The 15893-nt window shown below is 39.1% G+C and overlaps 1 protein-coding gene across 1 annotated transcript in view; it reads right to left on the reverse strand.

The window, feature by feature from the left end:
- The window catches only part of pals1a (protein associated with LIN7 1, MAGUK p55 family member a), a 35964-nt gene that overhangs the window by 16298 nt on the left and 3773 nt on the right, over window positions 1-15893 (reverse strand). The window contains exon 2 of the mRNA XM_055172215.2: window positions 4360-4476. The gene's annotated coding sequence lies outside the window, so the exon portion shown is untranslated. The remainder of the gene's footprint in view (window positions 1-4359; window positions 4477-15893) is intronic.

Consider the following 15893-nt stretch of genomic DNA (forward strand, 5'->3'; position numbering starts at 1 on the left):
AAAAATGATTTACACATTATTACACATCAGCTGAATAAATAAGCTTTCCATTAATGTGTGCAAATAAATAAAATGTTGTCCAAATGAAGTCCTTAGCAACACATATTACTAATGAGAAATACATTTTTGGTATATTTACTGTACGAAATTTACAAATATCTTCGTGGAACATGATCTTTACTAGGGTTGGGCATCGTTTCAAATTTATTGATTCCGATTTCAAATGTGATTTATTATATTTATTATATAGATCAAAAATATTTATTTGCTGGAATTATTTACAGCTGAACACAAAAAAGGACGCTACATAAAAACTTTTTAGGAGCTCCAAAACTTTTAAACAAACATGGCTAGGCTACCTCAAAATTATTTTTAAATAATTTTCCCACGTAACGTAACACCTACCTAAATGCTGGTGACTCAACAACAGAAAATGCATGCAGCCCTTTTACATAAATGCTGTGAGCCTTCCTTTTGAAGCAATGGAGAAAGGGGTCTCACGTGTGGCATGTGCCGGTGCTGCTGTCGGCGGCGACTAATGATAAGCACTCGACAGAGTCGGCACTCGAGATGCACAAAACAAACATCAAACGGTGCATTTTTTTTAATCCGATATGATGAACCAACTGCAGATGCTTTGCCATATTGCTGGTGACAATGTTTTGTCTGATTTTTGTCACACTTTAGAGCGCCTTCCACCATAGTCCATCGTGCAAACTAGAGGTGGGCGATACATCATATCACAATTGGTTTAGGCAAAAACGCGATTTTACGATGTTATCACCATTCTATTTCATGTTGGTTTTTTTAAGACTATTTTGCCATTACTGAGCCTTAATACAGCCATACTAATGCCCCCATTTAAAAATTCAGTCCTATAGATGGGTTGCTTGGCGACGTCATCACTGCTTGCGCACGCAACCGAGAGGCAGAAAGAAGAGACGTGCCTTGTGTTGTAGGCTGGTAGCGGTGTCTGTAAGGCAAACTGCCAAGGAGTTGTTGCGTGGATAATAGTACCAACAAAGCCAGTGTTGGGTGCCTGATGTTAACATACCAGTAGATGCAACTATTACGTTACTAGCCTAACATTCAGTAGGGCCAAGCTCAAATCGCGGCAGTGGCAGCTAGTAGTGGCACTTCCGGCAACAGTAGTGGCACTTCCGGCATCTGGCTCATTTTGAGGCATCTTGTAGTGGCACTTGAGGTATCTGACTTATCTTGTTTGTGGCACCTCCGGCATCTTAAGGCAGCTAATCGTGGCACTTCCGGCATCGGACTCATTTTGAGGCAGCTAGTGGTGGCACCGTGACTTTTTGAGGCAGCTGACAGTTTTTTGTGTCATTTAGGGGTGGCACTTCAGCGTCGTATATTTGTACCAGCTGTTTTACGCAGTTTTTGTGCTGTCATAATGTTTGCGTGCTGGCTGTCAGTCGCGCATTCCGAGATTGCTCGGGAACTAGGTGCCACCACTCTTGGCACTATATGGCATTCGCGGCCGTTCTTTAATTCACGCGGTGTGTGTGTGTGTTTCTGTTTGTGTGTGTGTGTTGTCATGAATGTGCGCGCACGCTGGCTGACAGTCGTTTGTAGGTGCGGGCATTTCGAGATGCCACGGTTACTCTTGAGATGCCACACTCTGATGTTTTCTTGACTTTGTTTGCAATGGTGGATCAGCTACTTTTCTTCACTTATCCTAAATTTTTTAATGTACTGTAAATGTCACAAATCAGTGCTGCCCGGACGACCTGGTAGAGTAATAATTAGAATAAGAAATCATTTGTATTGCGTATGTGTCAAACACGGCCATCCGCTGGTAGCCGCGATGACTATACTTTGAAAGCTTCGCGGACGCGCGAGCAGAACGTGGAAAAAGGTATTCACGGCTCTTACCTCGCCTTCACGTAGCGTGTGCCTTGTCGCGTACTTGATGTAGGCACGAATCATAATACAACGATGTTTCCGAAAAAGTGGATAGTGGAGACATTTTAATCGTTCACAATCAAATATCATCATATCGCACACCCCTAGTGTGAATTGACTAAGTATTCGAGCAAAAGGCAGTAACTTCGTTTTTGGTTGAAAATTTGTTTTTGATATTTTGGGACATTCAAGACCTCCTTTATCATGTGGATAAGTATAGAGTCAATTAGTTGTTTTTTCAAGAAAATAAAAATCAAGAAAAAAAATAACTGACAACTAAAATCACTAAAAAGTCTAAACTTTAAAGTCATTTTTCTAAGTTCTAAAATAAATCGAGTTAAGGTCTTTTGTCTTTGTAGGGCAGAATAGATCAGGTGATGATCACGTCTTGGCAGATGACGTGAAAATTATGTGACCGCGCAGTATGGAATCGTAACGTGGAAGTGAAATTGTAATTTTATAACAAAGATCTGATACCTTTCTTATGGACCCGAAATTCGATTCCCAACCCTAATCTTGACTTAATGTTCTAATTTTTGGCATCAAAATGATATGGAAATGGCTATTGCTACAAATATACCAAAGACTTATGACTGGTTTTGTGGTCCAGGGTCACATATCATTACTCCAAACCAATGTACATATCAAAACTGTATAATAATGGCCATATAAAAATAAAACCTATGCAATACATACTTGGGTGCATAATGCATATTCTCATTTATTATTTGTATTTATTGAAACGCATGTTTTTTTATGTTGATCAAAACTTAGATAAATTAAAGGAAAAAAATGCCGTTTTTCAATATTTTACTATGTTCTTACCTCAACTTAGATTAATTAATACATACCATCTTTTTTCAATGCATGCACTTTTAACCTTTGTACAGCGCTTATTAGCATTTAATCTAGTCCCATTCATTCCTATGACTCCAAAAAAAAGTTTTTTTTTGTGCCACCATACTTATTTGTGTAACTACTCATGTAACAGTCTTTAAATAGGGAGACATGGAAGTGTTTGGTGGCTTCTAAATTCATCCCTGTTTGAGCCATAGGAGTGAGTGGGGCTAGGCTAAATGCTAACACATTCAAGAAGCACTGTACAAAGATTAAAAGTGCACGCATTGAAAAAAAGGTAGGTATGTATAACGACACATTACATTACACAAGCTGCCAAAAAATATGCAAAACACAAATGCCTCGACATTATCACAACAGGAAGTTATGTTCATGCGGATACCTCATATAACACTGTTGATTCATTCCTGTGCGGTTTATGGCATTCATCCCTGCATGAGTGTACAGTTATTTAAGGAACTGTTTCAGATGAATAAAAATGTCACATGCATTACTTTCCCTAAATAAAGCTAAACAACCACCACAGGCACAGAGAACTACAAGCACACACGCCTTTTCCCCACATTAAGGGCTTTGTGGTTGTTTGTCAGCTGCATGAGACAGACCAGATCTTTCTGCTATCTGCCCCTTTATCATCCTCATTTCTGACAGCTGACACTTACGAAAAAACCCAAACCGCATTCTCACCCCCACCCAAGAGCCTGCAGATGTGAGCGGCCACGACCCTTAACCCCGCAAGCTTTCCCTTACATCCTCTCAGACGGATTTCAGTCACAAACAGCCCTGAGTCACGTCTCTGTCACTTGGTGAGACGTGATGGGGAGTGCATTAGAGGGGAGATGCTATGCTCATGTAATGAGAGTATTCATGGAGTAGTGAGTTAAGATTTAAGTGTGCTTAAATGCTCTACTACTGAATTATGCATGAGACACCACATTACGTGGGTGTCTTCTTCCAGGAAAAGGATCTCATAGGATAATGGAAAGACATGGGATCACACAGTGAGGATAACGGATGGGACCTTTGTCCCTCTTTTGACCCTCCCTCCATTTTGCAGTTAGGTCCTCATGTCTCTGACTAATTTTTTGGAGGAAACAAAGTAAGAACCTGTCCACACTTTAACCTAAAACACATAATCACATGGCCTTCTGTCAGGGAGGAGGAAATTGCATAAAAGTTGTAACAGTTCAAGTGGTGAGTGAAATAAAATAACTAGATTTCCTTGTAAACTTTTGGCTCGTTTATCTATTCATTCTGACCTTAGCAGAACATTATATATGATACCAGACTTTCAAACAGAACCGCCATCCTTCACTTTCTTATCTTTAACACTATCATTCATTTAGTCTACTTTCCCTCCTTGCTAATGGATTGCTCCTCTTACTTCTACCATATCCTCCCTAAGCTCCCCCCCTCCCCTTAGCCTGCTCCGAGATTACTGTGCCGCACGACTGCCTAACCCATTGCCATGACAACAGCTTTGTCAGTGGTTGGGAGGTCCGAAGGCCTAAGAACCAAAGAAGAAAAGCACAAAGACCCATACAAACACACAGGGGGGAGAAGCTACATGGAGATCCTCACCCGTGTTTGCCAGTCAGTCTGGGAAAAATCCTCCAGATTGAGAGAGATTCTCGTCTCTCCTTACCCGTCTGCCTCCTTGTTTCCTCTAGGTGATAAAAGCTTGTCTCTCGACACCACCTGAAAAAGAAAGAAATTGTGAGGAATTTTAGGGAACAGTACGACTGACCTGTGTACAAGAAGGTATCTGCTTTATAGACAATCTAGAAAGGCTTATCAGATAAGAAAAGAATTTACTGACTGTGTTTATATTCACATGAACATTAATTTAGTAATTAGAATTGGGTAATATGTGAATTCCAGAATAAAGTCTCATGGGTAATTCCAGCTTTATGGATGTGTCATTTGCAGTCAACGCTTGTAATATATTGTTTTTAGAAAATGCATTTACTACCCATATACTGAACCACCTGTTTATATTTTCATAATTCCCTGATGATTGAGTCCAAACATCAGAAAAATATCAGTCTATACTCTATACTCATGTTTTTTAATTTTAGATGAGGGAAATATGCAGGTATTATTGATGTAACAAATACATACTTTGTAGGAATTCTGTGAATTAAAATGTACAAACCAGAAGCAATAATACCCAACAAATGGAGAAGGGGTGGCTCTTTAACATTTAATATTAATTTTAAGTATTGTATGCGCATTTATAAGAAATTGCGTTATGAATGTGACATTTCTCCGTTATGGACAAGACAATTTTAAAATTTGCACTTACTTAACTATGGAACATAATAAAAAATGCTTTAAAAACTGTAATCGAGGCTTTGCATGGATATTTAAAACACCAAATATTTATATCGGAGATATCAGTAGGGTTAAAAACTTTTTGACATTTGCATAGAATAATTATTTTTAAACATCAAAGTTTTATTTTACTTCTTTGACATGGCCAATAATTAAAGATATTAAGGTTATATTTTCGCAGAACTTCTTTACATTACATAGACCGAATTTATGTTTACGTCATATATTCCAATAATCTATGCTTCATGTAATGGCGCACTCACATTATCCAAACCAAACCAAACCATGCCCCAGCGCGATTGTCACCCCCTCCCTACTCCCACAGGTGCACGCACTCACCCTGTACTTTTTATCGTTCCGAGTCCGGGCGCGCTTTCGTCATTAAGATGCTATTGTTTTGAAAAAAGCATGAAGTAAAGCTCTCACTGAACACTGGAACCCACCGTAATGATAAGTCTGTGTTTTTTATTCGGAGTCGTTTGGTGCGCGATTACAGACAGCCCTCTCACATGTCATCATATTGCTTAGTTGATCTGTCACGTGCGCAGCTCGGACATTCAGGTAACCCCGCTGGGCGCATCAAAAGGTGGCTGTGGTGTGAGCGCAATCGCGTTCCGCCCCACCTCTGCAACCCGGCGGCGGCGCGATTAACCAATCCGCGCCAGGTCGTGGAACAGAGCGATCACACTAGTCAAACAAATCAGGCTTTGGGGGTCAAACGCGCCCGAGCGCGGTTTGGTTTGAATAGTGTGAGTGCGCCCTAAATGTGTTGTAAATGTGGTCAACAAGTGTTACTATTAGGTGTGCAAAAACTCCATATGCGCTGCAGTCGAAGAACCATACACACGCAGCTATGAAACGCAGCTCCAGGAAATGGCTTAAGGATATATTTATATTGCTGTTCATCAAACCTTTTCAGGTATTTTCATGATAATGAAGAATATGTATAATGATTATGTTTGACGAGTGTTGCTTTTTCAAATGCATGTTATAAATGTTCATTTAAATCGTTTAAATTAATGATCAATCAATTGAATAATCGTTTACAGTAATAGTGCAATAAGCCTTTACAGCAGTGGCATATAGCCAATGACATAAACGTGTGTAAAACTTCAGCTTCCTCACGCCAATTAAAAGATTTTATTTTGTCTACATAACATGCTAGTGGGATTGTAAAAGGAGTCAATGTAGTTGGTTTTTTGATAAAAATCATCAATTTAATCTTGTAATGAAATAATGACACAGTATAACTCCGCCTCATATTGGCACTTGAAGTGGTCGCATGAAAGTCTATGCGTCTATGATAGGGCTGTGCAAAAATATCGATACAACTAACTATCGTGATAGTTAGCTCTATCGATAGTGTATATTTCGATCTCTACTATCGATATTTAAAAAAAAACATCAAATTCCTCTGTGTGCGTCAAACGACCTCCTCTGCCGCTGCTGTAGTTGTCACTGTCCAGTTGTCTGCCATATACGGCCTTTCGGACAATGTCTCGGAAGTTAAAGGGAGTGAGAAAATGGCTGAAAATGTAAAAACAGCTGCAGCTTTCAAAGAGCTGCAGGTGTTCAGCTCTAATTTTTTACATTTTTGATAAAAAAAAAAAAGAAAAAGTATTGCAATGTATCGTAGCATGCAATGTATTGTATTGTATCGTGATGCACCGTATCATGGCACATGTATCGTGATATGTATCGTACCGTGAGGCCTTTGCCAATACCCAGCCATAGTCCACGGCAAAATAAAAGTTTAAATATCATCAAGTGTTATTTTTCTAGTTGTTCACCTCGCTGATGATTGATACACCGTTGTTCTAATTATATCAAAGAAGCCCACAAAGGGCACTTTTTCCGTTGTCACCTCAGCTCAGACTTGCGGCGCACTTTCAGCAAAGATGCATATATTATGAAGACTTCAACTTTCTATGGAGACCTTCACGGTTCACGTCACAGGTGGTTCCCACTGCGCATGTCGGGGTCAGAAAAGCCATTACAGCAGATTGAGTTGCGTATTATTCTGTATCGTCAAAAATGCCTACTTACGTCGTGGGCTGTGAAAATCGCACCAGGTCTTCCGTTAAGTTTTCGCGATTCATGCAGAATCTCAAAAACAAAAAATACAACATCTGCGGCTGCAAGCAATTAACGTGCAGACTGGAACAATGCAAATATCAAAGAGGCTTGTGTTTGTAGTGCTCACTTCATTTGAGGTAAATCATCATTTTTCAGCCCTGTTAGATAAAAAGATAAAGCCTGGATGGTATGAACAGTTTGACCCCATGCTGCGCGCGCACCCGATAGTCATTCAATGTTTACAAACCTTGAAGGGGTCTATTAGAAAACCCATAAGTGTTTAGTGTGTAGCGCCTCAGCCAGTCAATAATAATGATCAATGATATAAGTTGCGAATGTTCAGAGTGTAACAACAGTCATTTACAGTTTACATTTTAGTTTCTTGCCAGAATTTAAGATTACATTTTAATCTGTATATTAAAAATGACTTCTGGTCTCCTTCCCGGTGTATAGCAGCTTTGCTATGCTAATCTTGCAGGCTTCCCTAAAGAGGGTCTTTGTTTTCATAATTAATATCTTCAATTGTGTCCAACAGAATTTTTTTTTAAAACAACATGAGAGTGTGTAAATGATAAGAGGTTTGTCATTTTCAGGTACACTATCCCTTTAAAAATGAAACAAATCAATTTAAAGTCTTCTTATTGTTCTTTTGGGTGGTATTGTTAATGACACAAATGAGAATGAATTGAGTGAGTATCTTTAGTACTCGCAGCACAAAATAACAGAAAAAACAATCATCATTGCTTATTCAGAATATTATCATGTACAGAGGAATAAACATACTTTTGTGAACACATGAATATTACAATAACTAAAGATCTTTTTGGCTCCAGAAAAGTCGTTTTATCAATCAAGTGACTTTAAAGCAAACAGCTCTCGAACATTGTAGCTACTCGAAACAAGAGTGTGATTTGTTTACATTCCCCTTGAATGTTTCTATTTTAATACCCATAGCAGTCTATGATGTCATTGTTCTGCTGCAGTGACGGAGCAACAATCCCATAAAGCACAAGGCAGGAATGCAAAACAGCCTGGGAACAGCATTCCTGATTCCTCTACAGACCAGAAGAGAATAAGGGGACTATTGTGTGACTATATGTGTGTGCATGGTTTCAAGGTCACATTAACAAAATAAGATACAAAGTGAGATATTACATCAAGCCCTCTAAGCCACTGTTGTTTGTTTGGATGTGATGGTACTATCGACAAACGAAAATCCAATTAGTCTTCAATAAAAGGTAAGCAGATTGCAGCTCTACACCTCCACACAGACGCTTCCTGAGAATAGCCAACTTCCATGTGAGCGCAACACACTCCCTGCATTATTCAGGTACTCATGGTGATGTCATTGTTAAAGGTGCTTTTCCATTCTGTTGGCTACAGATAAGAACAATCCCAAGGCTGTCCGCTACACTAAATCAGAGTCAATGAGTGATACTGAGCCAAATCAAACAATACCCCTACTGACAATGCCAAATGGCTGGAACATTTATATAACAGCCATCTATGTTCATGAGAGCAGCTCAGGTGGAAGAGTGAGGAATAGTGCTGTCCAGGGTCCAAAATTAACCTTCAAGTACCAAAAGAGAGTAATTTTACTAGCTTGTAGGCCATCTTTTAAGGAAGAGAAACATAATACATGGTTTAAATAGCAATGCAAGGATGTCTGATCCTTGCTACTTGAACTGTGAACTCTTTATCACAGATAAACAGATATGCCGATTGTTGTGCATCTTACAACAACTACCTACCTCAGTTATTTAATGTTTAAATGTTAGGTGAATAAGTTTAGTTAGAAAGACAAAAAAATTCACACATAGAGGCAGTTTTCACCTGGTATTAAAGGGATAGTTCCCACAAAAATGAAAATTCTGATTTCTCACTCTCGTGTTGTTACAAACCTGTATACGTTTCTTTGTTCTGATGAACATGAAGAAAGATATTTTGAGGAAAGTTCATGTAGTTTGGTTAAAAACATTCCTCAAAAGATCTACCTTCGTGTTCATCAGAACAAAGAAATTATACAGGTTTGTAAAAACATGAGAGTGAGAAATTGATGACAGAATTTTCAATTTTGGGTGAACTATCCCTTTAAGATGCATTTTGGTTTATCGGATCACAAGTGGACAACGCCAAGTACATGTGTAAACTGGGTGTAAAAAGTTTTTGTAAACGCATTTGACCGGATTGCTTTTGTGATGTAGACGGTGGAATGTGTTCGAGCAGCAAAAAAAAGACCTCCTACTCTCTGCCTATTGATGTAATGTATTGTACACTGGACAATGAAACCTGACATCTAGCGCAAGCCCAGAGTGTTAAGCGCGACCTTTAGGTTTTTTATTGATAAAACTACTAACGTTGTGCAGCATGTTTACTAACAACACAAGAAAGTGGACTTGAACATAATATTAGTGAACGTCAATTTAAACCCGTCATTTCTCCTGCTCGCGGTTAAACGAAAGCAGAGGGAGTCGCCCACAGACCATCCCCTAACTAATCAGAACAGAAGCAGTCGAAAGTCAAAACTGCCATTTTTATCTTAAATTCAAGCTTAAGAAAAAAAGTTAAGAATATTTTGTATTTTCAAAAAAAGCTTCTTAAGAAATGTCTTATTTTTATTCTTTAAGAATGTTCTTAATAAAAATTTCAGAAGAATTCAAATTCTTGAAAAAGAAACGGTCTTAAATAACATCTTAAAGTTATGATAACCTTACATTAGTCTTAAATATCAAAATGTTAGATGTTTTAAAAGTTAATTTGAACGAGTACTCGATTAACTGGGGGCGGGCAATCAAAGGGGCGGGGCGTATACGTCAGTGAAAATGAATATATTTTTATTAAAAGCACTCAAATAAAACTTAATTTTGAAGAACAATGACCACATACTAGATTATTGATTAATTAAATGTTTTTAACAGAAACTTCTAACAGGAAAAGCTGCTTGATAAAGTGAAACTAAAGGGTTAATAAACACAAAGTGATGCGCTTTCTTTATGACGCACTCTACATAATATTAAACCTTATATACAACATAAATGTATTATACAACATGCATCTATCAAACACATCAAACACGCACACAGTCTTTACTACCAAAGGCGATTGTAATGCTAACCAGACATCCAAATGCCGCCAAAACCACACACAAAAAAAATAAACCCACATAATCATTGTTTTTGTGATCGATCATCGATGCCATGTTCGAGTACTTAAAAACACATAAGTATAATATTAGCTAACATTTTACTTCCTTCATAATACATTCATTGTGAAATTACTAACAACTCCACTCAAAGACGCTTTGATCGGAAGTCGAACCAGCAATCGGTCTGTCATGTGAGTCGAGCGCTCCTATAGCCTGGACACACTTCACCCTCCGCGTCTGTCTCTGTGGACGCGTGAGACGGAGCCGGGCACGTAAAGTAAAGCACGCAGAGTGCTCAACCGTGTTGGACCGATTGGTAGATTAAGGAATGATATTTACTTACACACTAGCTGGCCTCTGTTACAAAAGCAAATAACATCTATAGTCTTATCACATCACTCATTTATATAGTATATATCACATTAATGATTGCAAGGTGGTAAAACAATAACTTGACGAATATAACCTCATTAGCAGGGTAGAAAAAATTATTTCAAAGCTTGTCATTTCATTCTTATGACAAAAATTTAAGATGTTCTTAAGTAAATATTTAAGAACTTTTTAAGAAATGTTCAAGAATTGAACATTCTTACGAACTTATAATTTATCTTAAGAACGCTCTTATTTTTTGTCTTAATGTTTTCGTGAATCCGGCCCCAGGCGTAAACATGAATGTGTCTTTCTCGTCCACTCGTCATCCAATCTACCAAAATGCATCTTAATTCCAGGTATAAACAGCCCCATAAACATTCACATCAAAATGGGACATCTTTCTACAATGTTTCACCCTCCTTTATGACACAGCATGCAGTCGAGAACCTCAAGATTGAAAAACATATAAATAAAGCCTCTAGCCATCTGCTGCTCAAGAGCTTAAGTAGCCTACTTCAAACCCTCCTGCTCCATTCAGTAGCAGTCTGGCCGGGGTTCAGCACACTAAGCTTCTGGCCTCTTATACTGGCAATTCGGACATCTGGGCTCTTACTAGTAGAATTTTCTTAGCTGTTCCAACCCGGATCCAAAATGTTTATTTGGAAAATGTTTCCAGGTTGATGTCTGACAAATGCAAAAAGAAGTGCAAATGTTTTCTACTACAGAAAAATAGAGATGTGTTTGGGCAGATTAGGAAGAGCAGGTTCAATGCAGGTGCTTCCCCAGCCAGAGCAGGTGCAGCACGACTGGCTACAAGACTGTGGGTGTGGCCCTTTCACGTCAGCCAATGGGACACAAGCATGAGTAGACACCGAGTCAACAACCCTGTTGTTTTTCATTCCACCTGAGAAACTGTCTTCACAGATACTGCGGCTGTGAACACACACTACACAACAGATATGACATGCTCTCGCCAGCCGCATTCCTGGCAACCTTTTGTAATTGAGTAGTTTTAGTAAAGCAAACGAAAAAGAAAGTCAACAGTGTTAAAAAAGTGATCAGATATAACTTTCACAATCGGCCTGTTCAGTTCTTACTGATATGATATTCTTAGTCAGAAAAATTATAAAATAGAATAAAACAGGCGCTGTTAACTAAAGCAAAGAAAATGACTTCAACTCAAGAACAAAATAATATTATTTATGTGCAAGAAGGTTTGGCCTTGGCCTTGTAGCCTCAGTCCTGCACAGGATGAACCAGTTTTACTGACAGACATGAAACAGCTCGCCTCGAGGAGTGGCAGTATGGAAAACAACAATACCTAAACTATGGGAAAGGGAGATACCTATGCATTAGCACCTGGGCTTCCTAAATTCCCTTCATCACCCAGCTCATAAATCTTTACATTTACAGTTACATAGTGTTTACCAATAAACGATAATATAACAAATACCTGGGGACCACTAATTGATACTGTGTCTGTGAGGTGTCAATCTCTGACAGATGTGGATAATGAAAAACCGAAGAAATCTGGTAAGACACTAGACAGGCTGACACTTCCATGGCTGTCACTATAGAGAAGAAACAGACCAGGATTGTTATCTACCCCAAAGCTCCAGCTCAACATTCCAACACCCAATACTAACGTACCAAAAAAATCCAGATTCCAAGCTACTAAGAATCGAGCACGTACCACTGAGTACCAGGAGGAAGACAAATGCCAAAAAAAGAGGAAAAGAGAAACACAGAAGGAAAACTCAGGCATCAAAGCGAAATATGAAGCTACAGAAGTTTGTAATCATGCCAAAGAGCATAGTAGGAACCCACCTATTAGCAAAAATATTGAATTTATAACATTTGGCAACTGCAGTCCAGGCAAGATTTAATAGAAACAGCTTTGAATTTGGAAACAGAAAACAGAATTAGTGCATGACCTTCATCTTGATGTGTGTTGTCAAAGCTGTTAATGAGTAAACCATTACACTTGCCAGTTAAAATCTTACATGGGAGACAAAAGTTGAGCGTGCACCTATGCATTAAGAATGAAATATTCAAGTAGGTGTGAAACCTAACTTAAACTTTTTCAAAACATCAACCTCTCAAGTTAGCGAGGTTTAGTTATAATTTTGTGCAAGAAGGTTGTTGTGGTTCATTTGAAGTTGTTTTTGACATTTACAGCGGAAGAAAATCATTGGTTTGGAAGGTGTGTTGACGTTGTAATTTATAGCACCCATCAGATGCAGTGAGTGTGATCCGAGGCTCTTCCACCCTGGCTGGATTTCTTAACCAGGACCAGCCAGGAATCCCTTAAAGGAGACCCTTAAAGGAATCAAGTGATTTACAAGGATTTCCTCACTGCCAGCATTATCTGAGACGAGCAGTCATAATTTTACATGAATCAGTTATCAGCTCCAGTCATGTGAGAGATAAAAGCTTTCTAATGATTAGTTTGAACACATTTAGGGGACATCATGCTGTTGTGCACCTTTACAGGCCCCCTGAAAACAAGCGGTAAAATCCAGGTCTAGACAACAGGCCCAAGGCTGGTTGGTAAGGCTCTCGAAGAGAATCCATCAAGACAGCAGAGCTTTTTGCATATTAAGAATTCCTAAGGGGACACAGACAGGTCAAAAAGAACACAGTGGTTCTGAATAATCTTGGCACAGGTCCCAGTCCATCCCATACCACTGCCAATGTAATAAGAAGACCTGTCTACACATTCATACCTCTACTAGCTGGCCAATGCATCATACATGTCTGGGAATAAGGCTGGTACACTTGAGACTATCGGCCTAATTGTAAATTCCTTACATATCTACAGAATGTTTGCTGACAACATTTGATCCTGGTATTTGTCATAGCAAAGATATGAATGAGTGGCTGATGAATTTAGGTGTTTAAAGCTGCAATCCACAACTTTTGCCTCTCTATCGAGATCTCTGGTTTTTGCAGTTATTTTTGGAGTTATTGTCTTTATGTGGGTTGTGCTTCGGCATTGTACATCAACATAAAAGTAAGAAATACTTTCTACAAGTCATATCCAAAAACATTTCTTCTGAACAAATTATAGATCTGTCACTTTTGTTATACCAAACTAAAATATAAAATCATGTTACTGATGTCTTACCTGTTGCAAAAATCAATCACTGCATCAGTATATAATCCTTTCAGATCCCGAAAAGCCTATATGATTAACTTTTGTTTTGGCTCCATCACTTTCCCTTTTTGACTCCAGGCTCTCGGTAGTTCAAGCTTTCTTGGTTTTAACAACGTAATCATGCAAAGACAAATTACTCTTTTACCAGTGCGAATCAGGGAAAGGAGAGTTTAGTTTTGAACACTGATTTTTTACCAAAAAAAAGGTCAATGCCAAATTTAAATTACCATGCATTTTGCAGAGCATTCAACTCTTCTACAAAGTAACATTTAGGCCCTGTGCCCACCAAAGTGTTTAAATGCATCAAAGTGCTCATACTGTGGGCACTTTCCAGTTTCATCAGCTGTGCGCTTTGGTTACTATGATACTTCTGTTTTATATTTTAGGCATTGTAGGATGCGCCGTTGGTTGGTGTGGTATTTGTCCAACCCCTCCTCCACTGTGATTGGGTGGATGAGTGAAAAGTGAAATTAACAAGCCCAGTGTTTTCCACAAAGTTGGACAATTTTTTCATGTGATGTAGCACGCTAGCGCTGACTGACTGACTCTGGCGCAATTTCTGATCACACTGCGCATTCCACGCCTGAGCAAAAGTAAACCTTGCTCAAGCCCACATCTGCAAGCCGGCCAGGGCACGATTAACCAAACCGCGCTAGAGCATGGTACAGAGCAATCACACTAGTCAAACTAACCAGGTTTTGGGGGTCAAACGTGGCTGGACACAGTTTGGTTTTGATAGTGTAAGTGTGCCCTTAACTGTGGTTTATCACACCCGAGTTCAGTTTCTCTAGCCAAACCCAGATCAGATAGATTACTGCCTGTTCGCAATCAAGAAATCACTTAAAAGAAGTGAAGTAGACCAAAAGATCTTCAAAAGCTACACATCATGTTGAGATCCAAAAAAATTCAGGAACAAATGAGAAAGGTTGATAAGAGCCATTATCCACAAATGGCAGAAACATGGAACAGTGGTAAATCTTCCCAGGAGTGTCCGGCCGGCAAAATTACCCCAAGAGCGCACCAACAACTCATTCAAGAGGTCACAAAAGACCCCACAACAACATCCAAAGACTTTTAGGCCTTACTTGCCTCAGTGAAGAACAGTGTTCATGACTCCACCATAAAAAAGAGACTGGACAAAAATGGCAGAGTTCCAAGATGAAAACCGCCGCTGAGCACAATGAACATAAAAGCTTGTCTCAGTTTTGCCAGAAAACATCTTAATGATCCCCAAGACTTTTGGGAAAATACTCTGTGGACTGACTAGACAAAAGTTTAACTATTTGGAAGGTGTGCGTCCCATTACGTCTGACGTAAAAGTAAAACAGCATTTTATAAAAAGAACATCACATCAACAGTAAAATATGGTGGTCTTAGTATGATAGTCTGGGGCTGTTTTGTTGCTTCGCTGATTCAGGACCTGGAAGACTTGCTGTGATAAATGGAAGCATGAATTTTGCTGTCTACCAAAGAATCCTGAAGGAGAATGTCCGGCCATCTGTTGCTGACCTCAAGCTGAAGTGAACTTGGGTCCTGCAGCAGGACAGTGATCCAAAACACACCAGCAAGTCCACCTTTGAATAGCAAAATTAAGACTTTGGAGTGGCTGTGGAATTCCTCCACAGCGCTGTAACAGACTTGATTGCAGTTGTTGCTACTAAGGGTGACCCAACCATTTATTAGGTTTAGGGGGCAAGCACTCCACACAGGGCCATGTGGGTTTCGATTTTGCTTTCCATTAATTAAAATCTGTATGTTCTGTTTACTTGTGTTACCTTTGATTAATATTTACACTTGTTTCATGATCCAAAACATGAAAGTGTGAAAAACATGCAAAAAAAAAAAACAGGAAAGAGGCAAACACTTTTTCATACCAGGTATGTCCTACAACATATTCTAGCATCCCGGGGCTATTGTGCCTTGAAGTCGGGCTACCAAAATGCATCTCCGCCCTGCCTGTCAGGCTATCTTGACTTATAGGGAGGAAAAATATATTTAAATGCTTATGCGTTCTTTCTGAGATTTGGACTC

This window comes from Misgurnus anguillicaudatus, chromosome 7 (genome assembly GCF_027580225.2).
Source record: "Misgurnus anguillicaudatus chromosome 7, ASM2758022v2, whole genome shotgun sequence".
NCBI classification, from domain to species: Eukaryota; Metazoa; Chordata; class Actinopteri; order Cypriniformes; family Cobitidae; genus Misgurnus; species Misgurnus anguillicaudatus.